This window comes from Geospiza fortis, unplaced genomic scaffold (assembly GCF_000277835.1).
Source record: "Geospiza fortis unplaced genomic scaffold, GeoFor_1.0 scaffold200, whole genome shotgun sequence".
Lineage (NCBI taxonomy): Eukaryota > Metazoa > Chordata > Aves > Passeriformes > Thraupidae > Geospiza > Geospiza fortis.
This window is the reverse complement of record NW_005054353.1, coordinates 1,138,826-1,153,835: the sequence shown is the minus strand read 5'-3', so window position 1 is coordinate 1,153,835 and position 15,010 is coordinate 1,138,826. Positions and strand designations below refer to the sequence as shown.

The window sequence follows — 15,010 nt, the reverse complement described above, 5'->3', positions numbered from 1 at the left end:
AAAAGAGGACCTCTGCAAGCTGCCTTCAGGGTGGGTGACACACAGAGCTGCATCTCCAGCCTTCTCCGACTGCTCAGGCCTGGAGCTCTCCAGCCCCATCAGTCTCGGTGCTGAGAGGCTGCTCCAAAACACCAAGCACTCTAGTCATGCTGAAAGCGGACTTTATAACTCCCTGGAAAATCAGGGGAGAACTATTGTGAAACACATTCTGCAGCAATCTGACATCTTCAAAGCTTTTATCTGCAGTTCTACGATGCCATCGGCGCCATTCAAATTGTGGGATGGTAACAACATTGAATTCCATCAGCAGGCCCAGATACAAAGAGTTCACAAAGGTTACTTCTTAAAGAAAAACACTTCTGACCTTTACATACTTCTATATGGTATTGCTATGATGTACTATAATAAAGATGCAAAAAGACTGTACATATTACTGAATATTGTTTACATATACTGTTTTTCCATAAAAATGTTTTTCCAATTTTGGGCAATGAAGTTCCTTTTGGTTCACCAACAACTGCTGCTTTTTTGGTTTTGGTTTTTGATTTTTTTTTCTCTTTGTTGTTGAGTCTTATTAAAATACTTCCTAAATATTATTGTAAGTATACTTTTTAACTGGCCATAAATTATTTGCTGTGATGGGCTTGCTCACATACATACCTAAGAAATGACCCAATGAACCACTCAGCCAAGACCAGTCTACTCAGAAATTACCTTGTACAACAAGAATTTAATAGAAATACAATGAGTAAAACTTCCAGGTGTTCAATGTGTAATGAACACTTACCTAGTGTGGAGAAGGCACTACTGCCTTTATCATGAACTTTATCAAGAGAACGTAGAACAGTTTTGTGCCCATCTCCCACTGAAAAAATAATAGTTTGGCAGATAATTTATTTGTGATCCTGAATCTTTCCTCCTCTGTTCCTGTTTTGGAAGGCAAAGAACCAGCCAAAAAGGATGATCTGTAGAGACCAGATAGCCTATCCTAGCAGAAAAGCAAAAAAGACATACAAACTACTACAAGAAAACAGGTGAACTAATGCAAACACAGAAACCTAATTATCCCTGTAGCTCTGTGAAGAAAAAAATGCCCAGCTTTCTAAAAGAATGTCTTTAATCGCTGGTCTTCAGACAAATATCAGTTTTATGAAACTTGTACACAGGACCCCGACTCAGTAAAGCTTAACAGATTTGCAGTTTTAGGGATTCTCTAATTCAAACAGCTTCCCAGCAATCTGAAATACTTGTCACTGCTAATTTCTGTGAATTCTTTACTTTACTAAGTCATTATTCCTCTACTGTTTTGATGGAGAAAGTTAAAATTAGTGGAAACCTTTACTTAGGATGAGTCAAGAATGAAACTTCCAGTCTTGATTCATACAGTGAGTCACAGGTAATCTAGGGGGAAGGTACAGTCTCAGTGAAATGAAGAGCTGGAAACATTGCCTAGGAGCACGTACTGAGGAAAAAAGTGCTAATATGCAAGATTATTAAGCAAACCCATTAAGCACAGCAAAACCACCAAAGCTGCATACTATGTGTAAACAACTGAAAACTTTAAAATGTCTTCTCTCTAAAAAGGTAATGGCAGCCAATTAGCTGCAAATCTAAATTTCATTCAGTACATGTTACTAGCATCATATGCATGACTCATATAAATCTTTAATCACAATGATAATCTATGATTTCACCATTTGATATAGCAACCTGTAATTGAATCAGATGGAAGCTCGCTGTAAAAATGGAAGTATTGTCCAGCTCTTTAATCTCCTCCATACTCCTGAGAAACGCTCCTCAATATAAGTCAGTGTGAGAACTACCTCTTTTATCTAAATGGGAATATCGACAGTACCACATTAATATTACTTTTCAAAGCCACAGACCCTATGCATGTACTTTGTAGCCCTGCCACCAAAGCATGACACTGGACTAAAAATTAGTTCACTGTAATTTTACTAGATTGGCTTTTGTGATAGGCGGCAGAATACATCAAACACATTAGAAAGAAATAAATAGAGCTAGGCTCTTTATTATCCTTCCACTCTAAACACTGTGTGTCCACGAAGGAACACTGCTACTTTCTCTGTCCCACTCAACCAAAATTCAGTGCAATGTTCAAATGTTCAAGAAAAGTGGAAAATTATTATTACTGACACAAGCGAAGAATAAGACAGAACAAACGGAATTTTTAGGATTCAGAGAAACTCAGAACCCCACACAATTGCAGAAATTAATGTTGATGACCAGGGGAAGATTATTAACATTCAGAAATGACTGTCTACCTATGAAATCCTCAACTGAAGTATAAAGTTAAAATTCTACTCTTCCATTCAAAATACTTTGTTTTAGTTCAGCTATCTCAAAATCCTCATAGCATGACTATGGATGCAACTTTTGCAGCATTGCAAGAGGATGAATGAAACTGCAAACCAATTCAAAATGTTAAAACACACCACTTGCTTAGATTTGAAGTGTAAAACTAAATTGTGCATTTCTACAAATTCCAGGCTAACACAGAACTCGGATCTTCTATCATGAGGCGTTTTTGCTGTATGAAAACTCTGTGCATCCACATACATGCTTATGTCCTTTTGAGTAATCGTCACGTTTTGCCTTCATGTCTTGCAAAATGGACCCTTCCTCATAAGGCTCCCTACTATAGTGTGAATTTACTTCATCCCTAAATATTTTTTTTTAATTGAAAAAATTTCTGCTTTGAAGATTCTTAGAAAAACCACATCAATTTTTCCAATATAAGAACAGCATCTAGGTTTCTACTGGAATGAGTAAGTTTGCTCATATGAAGTATCAAGAAGTACTGCACAGTCCTTCAAAAAGATACCTCCCAATTGGTTTTGGCAACAAAATCAAATGATGAGACAGAGCTTCCTAAGAACGGAAACAGGGTATGGCAATGACTCAGGATACTGGCAAGGACTTTATTTTGATAGCGTCCTTGAACTAACCAAAATATCTGTTATTTTCAGGAAAACATCTGACAAGCGGCTATGTGGGAACCCAAGTACTGGTAAAGCTACCAGGAAAATGATGCAAGTATTATTCAGCTATTCCAGCTAGGGGTTTTTATTGGCATTCTCAAAAAGTTACACTTTTGGCACGCTCTCTGCCACTACTGAGCTACAAGATTATGTTTAAAACATATGAACAGCTCAATGATAAATATTATCAGAAGACTTTAATGTCACATACATTTCAAAAAATTTAGCCATTCTACAAATTTTAACCACTCCATAAAGCAATTAAATCTAGTAAGCCCACTTACTATCTAAGTGGATTAGATTAATCTGTGGAACAATCTTTACTAAGAAAAACAAGTTATGTATGGTGCAAATTTTCTCCATCAACTCTATGCATGTGTATCTCTTAAATGTGCTTTTTTTTACATGTCTTCATGTTACTGTATATTTGAAAAAAAACCACATAAATTAATTTGTACAGCTTCCTTTGACATGCCATGGTTTCAGGCCATTAACATTAGCAGAAATAGAAAATATGTGCCATCTTACAATTAAACATTCACCATCCTAAAAAGCTGCTGCTACAGAACATAGATTAAACTGATTCAGATGCTATTCCATCACTAAGGTATAATGAATAAAAAACTTCTGATTATAGATTGGCTTCCTTTTTTTTCTTCAGTTTCAAAATAATAGTTATAAAAATTTAGTTATAAAATTGCTAAACTATAAAATATAGCTAATTCTGCTACGCATACAACTGCTTGTAAATGGTACAAGGATACTGTTGCAGCTCTGACTCATGCAAAATAATTTCACAGGAAAAAGGTACCATGTAATTCTGTCAATAACACAACCTGGACCCCCTGGACAACTTTGATCCATTAGATGTTATATACAGAAAAGGTTATGCTCTTTTATGTTTAAACTCACTACTATTTAAAAGAAAATTTATTTACACAGGTATTTTTGTCACTTTTCAAACAGTATGAAGACCTCACGAATTTCTGACAGAACAGACAAATGAATTTGTGAAAAAATAGCCATATTTGTTTCCTGACAAAATTTCAGGCATGAATAATGGAATGTATCATTCTACTAGACAGTCTCAGATGATACAACATTACCTGAATCTGAAAACAGTATAGATGGCTGGAAAAATTGAAAAATTAGGATGACAGGCAATATAATCACCAGCAGTAATTAAGCCTCCTTGCTTAATAAACAGGATAGTACTAAAGTGGAATTCTGTCCTAAAGAAAATCAATATGAAACTAAGCAGAGTATCTATCCCTAGGTGATCAGCTGGTCCATCACAAGTCACAGAAGTGACTGAACAGTGAATATGGCCTACTACTAAATAATGGCTTTCCCTCAGTGGCAATACCTGCTTTGGTTTCTCACCATACTTATGTTTTTTTACAAAACAATTAAAAAATTTAATTAATATTGAGACTTCTATTCTGCTTTCTAATTTGGATGAGAACAAAAAATATTATGTAATGTTTGAGGAAGACTGACATACAGGGTGACTATATTAGATTTATTTACTTAGAAAAATAGGGTAAAATTAATGAAAAAAATTGTTTCCTGTGAGAGAATTTCAGGGGAAAAAAGTGAGCATTCTTCTCATAAAGAAAACAGAATTTAAAACCTAAATTTCTCACTGCCCACTGACTATACCTTCAATTAATTCCTTACTGGCTTTTGTCCTTTCCCTTTACATTTCTCATCTTTCTCTTTAAGGAGAAAAAAAAATTCTTATTTTACTTTAAAATGAAGGAAATTACAGAATCCATGTGTTTAAAATTCCTGTCAAGGATCAAGTTTTCCACACTACCTAGCAGGTGATGCTCCATGCAGGGAAGAAACCATAACTAGAGCTGTCTAAAGGTAATGTTGCCACAGGATCAAACTCTCCTGTCCAGCAGCATTAGATGACTGAAAGGAGAAGATTAGTAGAGATCAAAGAATGCAGAACCCTCAGTCTCACACCGTGTGACCCAACACTGCAACTTCCCCCTCCTCGTCAGCTGCCTTAGGAAATCACCACTGTGACACCTCCAGTGTCACACTGTGAGAAAGCCCAAGCACGTGCTCTCTCACACTTCTCCTCAGGGTCAGTCTGAGCCACTGTCTTGCCTTCAGTGATTTTGTCCTGCATATATGCCAGCCACCAACTATACTTGCTACTTATGGCAAACCTATAGCAATTCTTACACAGTTCATGGACTTCTATTTTATTTTCCTCAAAAATGAAAACCAATATGTTTTTTTGCATGTGTTCTAATTGAAAGAAAAGTTTGAATTTTGGACCTTTTTAATAGCATTATTTTTATTATCTCCGTAATGAATACTTCAGGTTATTTTGGTCGGTACATTAAATGATCAGAAATGGTGAAGTTTTAAATTAACTTTACATAACATTCAATTATTATTTTAATTGGATAAGAAAGCACAATTTTATTGAAGATAATTATACTAAAAATAACACACAAGTTAACTTCAAAATATTGCTAGACAGGGTATGGAATACAGAGATTGGACAGAATGTTTACATCTTTTAGACAATATTACTAAGAGTAGTATGAGAGAATAAATGCAGTTCATTGAGCAGACACAAGTAGGTCTGGTTCAGATAATCAAGAACTGTAGGCTAAAAAGAAAAAAAAAAAGTGGACTGAAACACCATTTGTACTTAAAACTCATGTAAAAATAACTATATCCCATTATGCTCCATTTTAAAACATCTGGAAAAATAGCAAAAGAGAAGAGAAAAAAAATCCGTTCACCTTTGTCTTTAACTAGTATTGATGGGAACATAGAGGAAAACCAACAGTTCAAGGTTTCTGTTTGCTTTTTTCCTGTCTCACTCTAACTTTTTATTTTGCTGTTATAATTTTTTTTTCCAGAAAATAACAACAACCCCTATGAGATGCTTTTCCATAGATTCATTCCAGCATGGGAATTTTTAAATGCTATTGAAATGAAGCTTCACAGTATTCTAGAGAATATTTGTATTTTTCCTTTCATTAACAATACGAAATAGCATTCTGTGTTGAAGCAAGGACTATTTGGAAGAATGTTATTTATGAACTTCTTTGTAGATTATTGTATTGGGTAAATTCCTCCCCAGCTATATTTTATGTGAAATCTTGATATGCAGGAACATCTTATCACCTTAATTCAAGTGGTCACAGAAAATATTAAGGAAAATGTCATAGAAACTGGTCTTGAATCATGAAGTGCTTAAACAGCTATGAGATACAACTTTCAATTTTTTTTCCCCCCACATAGTCTGTGTGCTTGTGGACATCAAAAATCAGCAGGAGAACCTGGTTTCTTCCGAGCAAAAAGGAAATACACATTGAATCTGTAATTTCAAGTCTGGTTTTACTATACTAAGAATTCTTTACCTTGTCAGTTTAATATCTATCATATTTACCATGTTTATTGATCTTGCTCAACTACATAAGTCCAAATGCTTATTGAAGAGACTCTTCATTGTAAGATAAAAATTTTCCTAATTATGTACGTTAATGAGAGACTATAAACACTTTTTCCCCCTTTATTTTTGTACTTGTAGGATGAAGATCTCTTCAAAGAGCCATTTTCATGGCAACAATCAATTTGAACATCCTTTTTTCTCCCTGTAATTCTAGGAGAGAAACTAAAGGTCACATCTTTAAAGCAAAACAGATTTTCTTTTGTCTCCTACTTAAGTTTTCCTCTTCTCATTCTAAGGACATTACACAGATTGACATGAAATGCAATTCTTCTTTATCAAAACTTCGTGAGCTTTTAGGTAATAGAAGTTGCTGTCTTTTACAAATCCACCTGGGATGTACAAGGCACAGTCTCAATTTGAAGCACACAGAAGTGGTCTCACTGTGCAGGAATGAAAGCACAAGACATTTCCTAACTCCAGTGACACAAATTAGAGCTACTTTGGGGATCTAGCTGTGGTATGTGCTTAGAAACTCCAGCTTTCTGCAATCCTTCTCAACTGTGAAAACACTTCTCTGGATATATTCCATTGTTTCCAAATCCATGAAACCAACACAGTGAGAATAACCAAGCCTAATTTTAAGCTAACCCTTGTCAAGTTGCTTGAGAATCTAAGTATTTCAAATCTAAATAATCCAAATTGTGTTACTTTCTCTTTACTTTGTTACTTCATTTCTGGTATCTGAAACTTTACATTTTGTAACCTAGTTAGAAGCATTGTAATAGCTTACTTTTTGAAATGTACAATCATTAAAATAAGGAAGCTATAGTTACTAACAAATTCATGCAAAAAGGCAGTCTACAAATCCCAGGTCATGAGATTGTTGCTAATAATTTTATCAATAAACTGAACATATTAATTCCAGCTGCAATAAATTTGTGATTCTTCAATTAAAGTGGTGAAGATCCATGAGAAAGCATCTCATAGCCTACGACATCAAAGTTATGGTACTACATGCTGCATGACCTGCTATTCCCTGGAATGAAATTTCAAAGTTCTAATGGCTCAGTTCTGCCCATGTTTTAGTTCCTGATCAGGTACACAAGACCTGATCAGGAATTGTGCAAGCTATAAAAAAACCCCAAAATCTCTGAGAAATATTTTATTGGTTCATATTTCTATACCTACTGTTTCTGGGGCATTACTAATACCATAGACTAAGTTAGTTCTCTTTTCACTCACTGCAACAAATACCAAAGTCATAATGAAAAAAGTTTTGAAACCCTCAGGAAGTTATTTTTACACAGTATTAGCTTTTTTAATGTGCCAACACATTTCAGGATATCAAGACATACCTAAATTCAACTGATTTGTATAAAATATAAAAACCAAGAATGTTTTGGCTCTTGAACACTGATTACCTTAGATTTCAGTAATTAAAAGACAAAAGATAAACAGCTTCTTCAAAAGAAACTGGCAAATGGAAATGCCAACTTCTCAAAGTTTCAACATACTAAAAATACTTCCAATTACACAAGCTTTCCATAAGAATACTATCCAGTCAATACAACATCTGTGCAACATGTGGATCTGCCATTTCACACTTTGACTGTCTGGCTTCCTAAGTAGTATTATCTGGAACTTGTTTTACTGGTTTTTTCACTGCTATTTTTTTTTCTAAGCAAAATAGAAATAGAAAACAAATTTATGCTTGTTTTCAACAATTTTTTTAAATTTTTCATACAAGTAATTAATAGCCTTAACTAAAGTGCAATTAAATTGTTCATCACTCAAAGGTTTGCTCTGCTAAAGTATCATCAGCAAGAAAATATGCTATAAACTCTATTAGCTATCATTCCTTCAAATTTTATGTGTGATGCAATTGTAACACCACTTTTGTACATATATCCTGCTGACCATGTTCTTTATCTTACAGTGAAGTTACAGCAACAACAGTTTGATGAGATCGCCATAAACAGAAATAAAGAATGTAACAGTCCTACTGAGTCAGAACAAAGATCTTTTTAGACTCCTGATCTCTGAAAGTAGATATAATTGGATGCTTTGAGAAAAAAAACAACAACGATAATTAAAGAAAGCACAGAGAAATACTTCTTCAGCATACCCTTCCAGACTTCCTGAGCCAACATATTACAGGGCTTTAAAACTTATCAGAAAAGCTTTTTTAAGCCTCATCTGCAGCAATAGAGAATGACTTACACCTTCTACAAATATTATTGCAGTATGTCTAATGTGACAAATCAGCATACAATCAGATTTAGCCCAGCTAGGAAGGAATCAGCTGCCATAGATGAGTTTTCTATGCCTTCTCCCTTTTGGATGCTTCTCAGCTACTAATTAGTTCACTTTAATGGTGTATTGTTTATTACTCACTCAAGCCTTTGCTTATTCTTGCTCTTGTCTGGGCAGATAGGAGTTGTACTTCCCCCAGCCTTGCCCATTATTGGGATGAATACAAGTAACATGCTGCTCACTTTGAAACAGCCAATATTTATAGCAGTTATACTCCAAATATAATTATAATTTTTGTGGTAAAAGAACAAAATACCGAAGTTGAAACAACTTTTGCTCCCCCCTAGTATTAATATAATTTATTCAGGAAGCTGGTGAGCTGTTGCTGCAATTTATCAGAACACAGAGGTTTGCCCTATGGAACATGTCACACCTGCTGCTGGACTTTACTCAGTGATTGGCCATGAGCCAGGTCTAGAAGCAGAATATCATCTGCCAAGGTGACAAACACTGCTGCAGCTAGTACTTATGAAGCCTAGGAAGAGCACTCAAAGGTCAAATACCTAAAAGCAGGCCTTAACAAAGCAGAAAACATTAGCCAGCAGGTCATGCCTGGAATTTCTGAAAGAAAACAAAGATGTGCTCACACCAGATTTCCCCCGTTTGGTTCAACACTTCCCTCAGGTAATGACAGCTTGTGCCCATTGCCTGTTGGCTCTGACTCCAAATTATGCTTGACATATGTATCAGCTAGAAAGAAAAATTCCAATCAGACACTTCAAGTCCCAGATCATTCTTTGTGAGACCGTTTTGCCAGCACCTCTGAGTCCATACTTCATCAGCTCAGTTGCTCCTCTAGTTCAACAAGAAGATTTTTTTTCATGTATTTTGTGGGGGAAAGAAACTTAAACATCGAATTTGTGCAAGACCTACTGTATTCTAATGGCTAGCAACACATGAGTATAATACCAAGCACATTGGAGAACTTTGGAAGGTTTGTCCACTGCTTAAGCAAAAATAAAAATGCCAGCCAGGGGCAAGGGAGGTCTGAGAGGGATCCAAAACAGGGACAACTTTTTAATTTCTAGTTAAACTGTGAGAAAATATTTCCATATTTTCAAAAACTGATTGTTGAGTGCTGCATTCCTCACTACATATAAAAACTTGTGACTAAGTATGATAGAAGGAAAAGATGATGAGTTTGTCTATTCTTTCAAGCTGTTTTTATTAGTATATCAGATACCTGTCTGAATTTCAGACTGTATAGGATAGCTAGGGACTTCTAGCCTAAAGAAACACGCACTTGGGCTAGCAGAAAATAAACAAGACTATATAACCTGAGAAATAGGGATGAGGCAAAGTGAGCACTGGCTGAAATGGCAGGTCTCGGAGAGTTGTGATCAATGGCACAGGGTCTAGTTGGAGGCCTTTTACTAGTGGTGTCTCCCAAAGGTTGGTACTAGATCCAGTTTTGTTTAACTTCTCATCTCTGATTTGCATGAAAGGGCAGATGCCTCCTCAGCAAGTTCACTGATGGCACAAAGCTGGGAGGAGCAGCTGATACATCAGAGGGCTGTGCAGCCCTTCAGAAGGACCTGGGCAGGCTGGAGAGATGGACAGAGAATCATCTGAAACTCAACAACAGCAAATGCAGATCCTGCACCAGGGGAGGAATAACCCCAAGCACCAGTACAGGCTGGGGGATGACCTGGTGGGAAGCAGTTCCGTGGAGAAGGACCTCAGGGTCCTGGTGGACAACAAAATGGCCCTCGTGGCCAAAAATGCCTAAGGTTTCCTATGGTGTGTTAGAAAGAGCATTGCCAGCAGGTTGAGGGAGGCAATCCTGCCCCTCTACTCAGCTCTGGTGAGGCCTCATTTGGAGCGCTGTGTCCATTTCGGGGCTGCTCAGTACAGGAGAGATATGGAGCTCCTGGAGTGAGTCCAATGGAATGCTATGAAGATGATGAGGGGGACCTCAGTTATGAGGAAAGGCTGAGGAGTTGGGCCTATTTGAGGATGACTTTAGAGGAGATGACTGAGATGGGAGTTTATCAATGTCTATCAGTATCTAAGGGGAGGGTGTCAAGAGGATCGAGCCAGGGTCTTCCTGGTGCTGCTGAGTAATAGGACAAAAGGCAATGGGCAGAGAGTGCTGCACAGGAAATTCCACCAGAACATACGGAAGAACTTCTTTACTGTGTGAGTAGCTGAGCACTGAAACAGGCTGCCCAGAGAGGGTGTGGAGATAGTCAAGAACTGTCTGGACACAATCCTGTGCCACGTGCTCTAGAGGACCCTGCTTGAGCAGGGAGGCTGGACAGGAGAATCCACTGTGGCTCCTTCCAATCTGACCCATTCTGCGACTGATTCTGTGATGGAGGGGATAAAGAGAAATATACCACAGGGAACAGAAAGTGAGTGAATGCTTTCAATGGACATACTCTGGAAAATATTTCAGATGTTTCAAGTTGCCTTGAATTTTAAAAGCAATCATCTTCTCTTCATCTAGAGCTATTGTTCTCACAAAGACATTGGGAAGAAAAAGTAAACATTTCTAAGTACCTTTTTGTTTTTCAAGAAAGATACAAAGTAACTGTCCTTTGCATTCAATGCCTCCAGTGTAGTTATCGGACAGGAACAATCTTTAGGACAAATTTAAAGAAATAATTTTTGTATACATCAATTTTTTTCCAAAAGTCTAGCCTTAATCTCAAGCTTATTGGAAACTAAAAGTTGCTAATGACCTCAGTAGCCATATTTGAGGAGTGTAACATTCACTGACTTGCAGTTAAATATGTTACTCATGCATTCCTACATGGTCAGCAGCAGATCAAGATGTGTGTTGGTTTGAATTTAATTTCTTTTTCAAAGAGGAGTTCTTGTGTTTTCTGCTTCTAAATGATAGTATGACAAATAAGTCTTGCCAAAAATTTCCAGGTGGTAAGTGATGGACACCAGGAAATAGATTCGCCAGATGAAGAAATGAACTTCTTGAAAATTCACCTGTTTTATCACTGCTCAGTAGTAAAACTAGTTATCATTTATACTGGAAATACTTTTACCAGAATATTAAAAATTCTTCTAAGAAGAAGGAAATATGGCCCTTTTATTGATATTTCACCTATAATATTAGATGTATCACTGAACAAAATCAGGACATTAACAGCACCTCAGTCTTATATTTGTATTTCATTTCCTAGCACTTCTGTTTCTGTTCTCCATGTGTAGGCATTATATATTCTTCTTCTAAGAATTTGGCATATATTAATTTTGAAAAAGTGAATAATTACAAAAAGGCAGCAACATTCTTTGCCCCTCAGGTAATCTATCAAACACCACATATGTGTCCTTACTTGAAAGCTGTCAAGTAGATCAAAGCAATATTCTTTGCAATAATAGACTATACCTTATGAAGAAGTCAGTACAATAGGCCCACTGTACATCAAAGATTTATAAAACAGTATAAAGCTAGGTCTTATAATAAGTAAAAACACAGCACTGGAGACCTGGCATGAAACTTTTTACAGAATATTAAAACACTTGAAGAAAAAAGAGATTTACCCATAAATCATCACTTCTTTTTTGTTTTTTTTTTTTTGTCTACACAAATCTTTACACCGTTGCCCTGTAAACCAGCAAATACAGTCCATTTGGAAATCACACCGTTAAAGTTTAAACAAGGGGTTGCTACTTTGATGACTGTCATGTTTTACCCCAATCTGATTGCCTCCTGTGATGAGATGATTGATTCTGAGGACAGAGTACTTGATAACGTGCTTTGCTATTAGCAAAGTTGTCCAAGGTTAGGCAGTTTTCCACAGCTCGCTTTTATTCAAACACTCAAGCGTGAACTGAATGGATGGACTGTGAGGTAGGTAAAAACTGGGCCACTAAAACCAGAAAGTAATGTTCAATGTTCCACAGTACCGCTAAACTCCAGTTACTGATGGACATTCCCCATGGTTTGATCATGTCTAATATCTTTATTAAAGATCTTGGCAATGACACAAAACATATCCAAAGACAGATGACACCAAACTGGAAGGAGCTGTTGAAACTGCTTTCAGAGGGACATTGCCAAAATGGAGAAATGGTTTAATAGAAACCTTATGAAGGAAAAAGGTAAACACAGAGTCCTGGACCTGGACATGGCACTTGCCATGGTCTAGCTGACAAGGCAATGATCAGTCAAAGCTTGGATCTGATGATCTCAGAGGTCTTCTCCATCCTAAATGATTTTGTGAAATGGTGAGATGGTAAAATCCCAAATCAAAAACTTGCTGGAGGTCACTGCTACAGAATAACTTTGCAGAAAGGAACCCAAGAGTCCTGGTGGCCAACAACTTGAGCATCTGATTATTTTGAACGTGATCACATGATCACTTGAACATGTGATAAGACTATCCCTGTAGCGTGGGAGCCTGAGCATCTACTGGGAAGCATCAGCAGCAGCACAGCCACTGGATCAGAGGTGAGATGATGAGATACTTGCATGTCAGCATCCCGAGCACTGTCTTTAGCTTTGAGCTCAACAGCAGAAGAAGAAGACTGACAAACCTGAATGGGCAGGGGATTATCAAGAGGATTAAAAGGTTAAAGCACAGAATTTATAAGGAGAGGGTGAGAGAGCTAGTTTTTTTCAAAAAAGAGAAGGATAAGGATGATGATAGGGCATCTAATTACGGTTTCCATTTACTTAAAGCAGGGCTATGAAGAAGATTAAGTCAGACTGTTCTTGGAAAGGTATTGTGAAATGTTGAGAGGCAATGACTGAAAGTTTTATCAAGTAAAACTCTGAATGGATATAAAGACAAAAATATCCCAAAGCAAGGGTAATTAAGCACAGGACAATTATCCAGATGGTCATTCCTCTGAGATAAAGAAAGATTTGACTGAATAACATCCTGAAAAGCCTAATCTAGCTTGGACATGAGTCTTCTTTTGAGTAAAGGAATGGTTTCCAGAAGTGTCTTCAACATAAATTATGCTTTGATTCTTGCAATGAAATAATATGCAGGTGTGAAGTATGAAAAGCTATGTGCTCCTGATCTCATTCACCAAGGTAAAAAACAACAGCATACAATCAGTGTATTATGTTTCTTTCTGCTGACTAAAGAACCATAAGAATAATAATAAATGTGCATACATTAGAGGGTAAGGTGGCTTCACTTAGGCACACAGAGCTACACATTACTGAAGCTGAGCTGGACAAAAAGTAACAAACCGATGGATTTATATTTCCGATACAGTAAATCCAGATGTAGTTCTATGACTTACTAAAGACAAGGCAAACACCTTGAGGCAGAAATATCCCCCTTATTCATTACAGGAGACCTCAGTGATGCAAGGGAGTTACTGATGAAGGGAAAATAAGTATCTCATGATGTAGCCAACAAAAGTCTTTCTGAAATTTTGTAGCAAATTCCTTTTAAGTTTTTACAGTCCAAGTAAGTCACGCAGCACTTCTGCACAAAGCCAACTCAGAACTTAAATTCTTGGCACCTATTCAAATATTCTGATTCTGTCCATTCCACTGACAATGGGAAAACTCTTTTTGCTCTACAAATAATTGATTGAAGATATTTCTATATATAATTTACAGTATTCATCTCCAAAAGAGGCCCTGTGTCTGTAAAATATCCAAGGAAAAGAAAAATACACTGCATTTCTTTTCTACATCTTTCATGTTTCCAAATGTTAATGAAACAATGCCCTTTATTTCTCTCTATCCTTGGGAAGTGATAAAGGTATGGGGGGTGATGTGATGCCTAGATTAGCACAAACAACTTCTGGGGTTTTGACAGGGTGAAGAGAGAGGAATGTAAATAGTTTGGCTGTTCTAGAGCATTCCTTGCTTTCACCCAGACTCACGTGCAATGCTGAAACTGTCAGATTCAGGAAAGGAAGGAGAAAATCTTCTCCAGGTCTCCCATTAGCCAGATTCTTGGAACAGTTGACTGTGTCTTGCTCAATAACTCTTCCCCAAACTCTTGTTCTTATTTGCAAAGGTACCTCAATAGGTCCAACAGCCATTCCAGTGGAATTAGTGCTTTGTCATTTATTAACTCCTATTATCTTAAAGATGCTGTCAGCCTGACTAGATTCCAAGTTTTGAAAATAAGAAATACATACTTTTAGGCCAAAAATTTTCCCTATCTTCTCCTATTTTTTTTTTGTTTTGTTTGTTTTTTGGTTTTTGTTTTGTTTTGTTTGTATTAGCCCAAAAGTGTCAAATTGTGAAATTTAAACTTATCAGTCTGTGACAGTGATATAAATATAAACTGAGGTATCAAGTCCCAATAATAAAGAATGACAAAATTCAGGAGAT

The 15,010-nt window shown here is 36.6% G+C and overlaps 1 protein-coding gene across 1 annotated transcript in view; it reads right to left on the bottom strand.

Moving 5' to 3' along the window:
- The window catches only part of VPS13B (vacuolar protein sorting 13 homolog B), a 431,388-nt gene that overhangs the window by 126,687 nt on the left and 289,691 nt on the right, over positions 1–15,010 (bottom strand). The window lies entirely within an intron of this gene.